This window comes from Callospermophilus lateralis, chromosome 6, assembly GCF_048772815.1.
Source record: "Callospermophilus lateralis isolate mCalLat2 chromosome 6, mCalLat2.hap1, whole genome shotgun sequence".
Classification (NCBI taxonomy): Eukaryota; Metazoa; Chordata; class Mammalia; order Rodentia; family Sciuridae; genus Callospermophilus; species Callospermophilus lateralis.
In genome coordinates this window covers 105,681,769-105,687,195 of record NC_135310.1, presented here as the reverse complement: position 1 = coordinate 105,687,195, position 5,427 = coordinate 105,681,769, and the positions used below count along the sequence as shown (strand labels likewise).

General features: G+C 41.3%; 1 pseudogene; it reads right to left on the bottom strand.

The window, feature by feature from the left end:
- Positions 1–3,224: 3,224 nt before the first annotated feature.
- On the bottom strand, positions 3,225–4,308 carry LOC143402553 (CXADR-like membrane protein pseudogene; annotated as a pseudogene).
- Positions 4,309–5,427: the final 1,119 nt, after the last annotated feature.

The following is a 5,427-nucleotide window of genomic DNA, read 5'->3' as shown; positions in this document are numbered from 1 at the left end:
CTAACTTTATTTTTAGAACCACACAAGCCAAAGAAAACAGCTCCTCAGGAAAAAACCCTCAGACCCCAACTGCCACCACCAGCTTCCCACAAGCCACACCCCAACCCAGCCTCTTCCTCCCACAATCCTCCTGCTCTTGAGGCCGATTGGCTGGGTCACATGGGCGGAGCCAAAAAAGTCCCCCAATGAGCAGCTCCGTGGTCTGAAAGGGCAGGGAAACAGTCCAATGAGCATCACCGCAGAGGAGCCAATCAGCTAGATGTTGCTGGGGCTGCTGTGAGCCAATCATCAGCTGGCAGTCTGAAAGTTTGCTGGGGCCCCTTCAGCTCATCAGCTGGCAGTCTGAAAGTTTGCTGGGGCCCCTTCGGCTGTGGCTCTCAACAATGTATAAATGATCAACAAATATATTAAAAAAAAATGTTCATTATCCCTGGGAATCAGGGAAATACAAATCAAAACGGCACTGAGATTTCATTTCATTCTAGTCAGCATGGCAATTATCAAGAATACAAGTAACAATAGATGTTGGTGAGGATGCTGGGAACAAATAACAATAAATGTCAATGAGGATGCTGGGAACAAGCCATACTCATACATTGTTGGTATGAGTTAGAATGAAAATCAGTACAACAACTGGAAAGAAAGATGGAAATTCTTCAGGAGACTAGGAATTGACCTAACATATTACCCAGTTATCTCACTCCTTACTATTTGTCCAGAATAACTAAAATCAGCATACTACAGTGATACAGGCCCATCGATGTGGATAGCAGCACAATTCATAATAGCCAAGTTATAGAACCAGTCCATGTGCCTGTCAACAGATGAAGGGGATAAGAAAATGTGATATATATACATAATGGAGTCTTACACAACCTTTAAGGGCATTTGCTAGTAAATGGATGAAACTGGAGAACATTGTGTTAAGTAAAACAAGCTAGACTCAGAAAGTCAAATGTCAAATGTTTTATATGAGGAAGCTAGAACAAAGTTAAAAAAAAAAAAGGAGAGGTGGATATCATGAAAATAGAAGGAATATCAGTGAAACAGAGAAAGGATATTGAGGAAAGGGGGAAGGAATGAGAAAAGGGAAGAAATACAGGATGAATTTTATAAAATCATACTATGTACATATACGAATATACTAGGTGAATTTCACATTTAGATATACCCATAAAGCACCAATTAAAAAGGAGAAATATGGGGAGTGGGGAGGGGAGGGAAAGTATAACATTGGGGATTGAAATGGGGCAATTTAAATGCCAAACATTATGTCAAAATGAACGCCCCGCTATTATATGTAACTACAAGGCACTAATAAAAACATTAAAAAAACAACCTTAAACCTTCAACATAGTTTTACAACTTTGTTTATTCATCAATAATTCATCACTCTAACCCGAGTCTTCCCTAATTTTACAAACAGAACCTGCTCGTGTTCATCTGGCACTAACAATATATTATTCATGTTTCTTTAGGGACTTATTTATTTCTAGTACTTTTCTAGAGAGGTCCTGCACATGTGAAGCAACCACAATGGTCCACAGTGATTGGTCTTTCTGATCTTACAGGAAGGCTTTCAAGTGAGTTAGACAGAGTAAGAGGCAGGGGTTTATTGGAAAAGGTGAAGGTGAGTTCCCACAGCTTAGGCACTGAGTGAATTGTCTCCAGGGAGAAGGGCATACGTCTCACACAGTCTGCGTTTTTAAGCAGATTGAGTCCCTTCATTGTTGTCTTACTTCTCATACATGCTTTTGATTAATTAGTGGCTTATTGCCCTTTGTTTGAGTGTTTGTATAACCCTTAGTGAATTTTCTCTATATGGGTCATGAAGACTGATCATATGATATAGCTATGACTTGACATTTGAAATAAATAGTTTCTTTAAGGGGATATAATAAACTATGGGAGAGATTTGACAAACCAGTCTCCACTTTCCAGATGCTTGTCTTCATTGATAAAGTTCCCTGTTATTCCCAGTTCCATAACATACATACTCATTTTGATGTATATGTTTAATTTCCTCTGTAAATTATCTCTCTTCATTGTCCTCACTGTACACACCTGTTCATGGATGACTATCTTCCTGAAAATACTACATAATATTTTGCATATCTTTTCCAATTTTTGAAATGAGGAAAATATTATCCCCTATATATGTAGTACACCTTGTAATTAATCATTGCCAAATACATATGTTGTTAAATTAATGGCCCATAAACCTTGTCTTTCTCCATGCTTCACAAAAGTTTACCCAGGAATGGCAATGAAACATTTAATACACTTCCAGGTAAGCAATTGTGTTAGTCAGTTTTGCTGACCAGAACAGCACAGAGGAGGAAAAGTTTATTTTTGGTTCATGGTTTCAGAAACCCAGCTCATGGTTCACTGACTCTATAGCTTGGGCACACAGGCTAGGCCAAATCATGATGGAAGGTAATGGAGGAAAAGAGGGACTCAGGCCAAGTACCAGGAAGCAGAGAAAAATTCTGATCACCAGGGACAAAATATAAACCACAAAGCATGACCCCACTGATCTGTCTTCTCCAGACACATCCTATCTGCCTCAGAACTACCACACAAGTAATGCATATTAGTGGATTAATCCATTGATAGTTTACAATTCACATAATCTAATAATTTCCCTTCTGAACATGTTTGTTATTATCTCACACATGAATTTTCAGTGGACACCTCATATCTCAACTGGGAGCCATCAGCCAAGTAGGTATGACAATTTCCTTGCCAGCGTACCCCCATGTTTCTTTAGTGGAAGGACTCGTGGAAATAGGACATTTTGCAGAAATGCATAGAAAATTTATGAAAAACACATCATTTCTTCTTGACAGTAGTGAATTGAAGTATTGATACAAACCATCCCTGGTGAGTAGTTTTAGGAGCATTCACTTCACTTTTCCCCAACCTCCTCACCACAGGTCCTGGTCAGTAGACAGATTTGTATTCCTATTTCCCTCTGCCCCCCAACTCTGGTCTAAAGGTCAATAGGTGCCTTTTTGGAGATGATCAGCTTACATCCTTTTGCTCATTTGGTGGTGTATAAGTAAAGTGCTCATCTGAATCTGTTCCATGTGATGTTCACTGGTACTTAAATGACCTCTTATCTAATTTGAGTGGGTTGTGTGGCTGGTGACTGAACTCCAATGACTAGAAGAATCCTAAGATCCTGACTCCTAGGAAAGCATGGGAGTCAAGTCCACTGTAATTCAGACAGTTTGGAAGGCTCTGCTCTGGCTGGGGATCATGCTGGGTGTGTTTTCTGCTTTGGTCAGGATGGCATGATGAACTTTCTTTGATTCAGAGCCTCTCACTTCTGGCCCCACTAGGCTGTATGCCTGGGTGGGCAGCCCAGGCTGGGGTGCTGCTTCAGTTGACAGTGTCCGCTGGCTGCGTGAGGCACTATTTGCTGTGGAGCGAGTGGAAGAAGAACCGGAGCGTGAGCTCCGAGAGCCTGAGGAAGAGGAGCTAGGTTTCACAAGCCGGGCTTTGGGGGCTTCAGCATCTTCTCGAATTTCATTTGGTCTCTCTTCTTCCTCATATCTCTCTTTGTCTTTCCTTCGGATTAACAGCCACACCAAGAGGAAAATCAGCAGGGCTCCAGCCACAATACCTGTCACTGCTCCTGCAACCATGCCGATGCTTTGTACATACTGTACAGTCACTCTCACCAGACAGCTTTCCTTCCCAGCCTCATTGCCTGCTGTGCACTGGTAGAGCCCAGAGAAGACATGGTGAGATTCTGCAACAGAACTCTGCCAGGGTTGTTGTAGTCAATCCTGGATTTGGGAGGCAAATGTTCATCCTCTCCCTCTTTCTCTGGAATTCGCTGCCAGTAATACACAGTGGGCTTTGTGCCAGAGGATGACTCACATTGCAGAGTCAGATCACTTCCTTTGGTCTCACTAAGACTTTTAAGATGACGTGGCTCCACACATAACGCCCTGAATTCTTCACCTTGCAGGTATACCTGCCCTCATCACTGGGTTTTAGAGGCTCGATCTGCAGAGAGGCATCTCCTGCCAGGAAATTGGAAGCAAATGACACTCAGCCCTTCTGTTCCTCAGTTAAGTTATTGTAGACATGACGACTGGAGTAAGTGATCACCACTTTTTGGTTTCCTTCATTATCAGTGAGCAGCCATTTGATATCTAGCGTGTCTTTTTCTGGAAGCCCCAGTTGATGGTGACAGGGCAAAGTGACCTTTTCCGATGCCACTCTCTTGATCTCAGTGTGAGTTCCCAAGGTTCCAACATAATAGGAAACTAGCAAGAGGAACAGGAGGAGGGACATCCCGATTCTCAGATGCATTCTGGCTGGGCACAAATCACGAGCCACTCACAGCTTTGTAGATTCAAACAGCAATTCTTTATTCCCAAACTCACACCGGCCTTCTACAAACACGTTCTGGGGAAATCCACGTTCTCTGCCCAAATCCACACTCCACTGGGCTTCTATCTCCCAAATATATTCTGAGTCCCGTGAGAACTCAAGGGGAACTCAGGCAGCAGGATACGCCCTATTCTAAACAGGGAACACCCTAAACTCAATTATCCTAAACCGGGAACACCCTAAACACGGATCCGCCCTGGTCCTTGAGCAAGGTCACCTTACATGCAATGTCGCTGCAAAATGTCCTATTTCCACGAGTCCTTCCACTAAAGAAACATGGGGGTACGCTGGCAAGGAACTTGTCATACCTACTTGGCTGATGGCTCCCAGCACTCAACCATAACAGTGATGTTTTCCCTGCAATTTGAGACTTGACTCTTTTTACTTTGTGGAATTTGTTTTAATGATTGATTTAAAATAGAGGTAAAATTTAAAAGTAAAGAATTAAGTTAATTCTGTAAGGAAGACAAGCATCAGGTTGGTTGATATCAGTGGAGAAAATAGAAAGACGCTCAAAAAGTAATACACAGCTTTAACACAGATAATTGTTAAGAGATGAAGTTATACCATTAGTTGAATTATGTCAATGTAGGAAATGTAAATCGCATTTTAAAATTTGAGGAATATGTTATTCTTGACCTTTCCCTCAAGTAATAAGAAACTTTAAACTAGCTTTGTTTCCTGATGTATCAGAATAGTAATGTGGCATTGATGAAAATATATTGATATCTATAAATAAATCTTAAAAATTAGGACCTCGAGTGCAATTAAAAACAAATTAAATTCAGCAGGCATCACTTGAGTAAATAGGGTAAAAAATGTATGATGCTGCAACTTTGGAGATTGAGGCAGGAATATTACTTGACTCCAGGGATTTTAGGCTTTGAGACTAGCTTGGGCCACATATTAAGATGTCTATTTCAAAAAGAAAGAGAGAGAGAGAGAGAGAGAGAGAGAGAGAGAGAGGATCCAGAAAACATCTAATTTTCAAAACACAGACTAGTTGCACATAACAAAGGG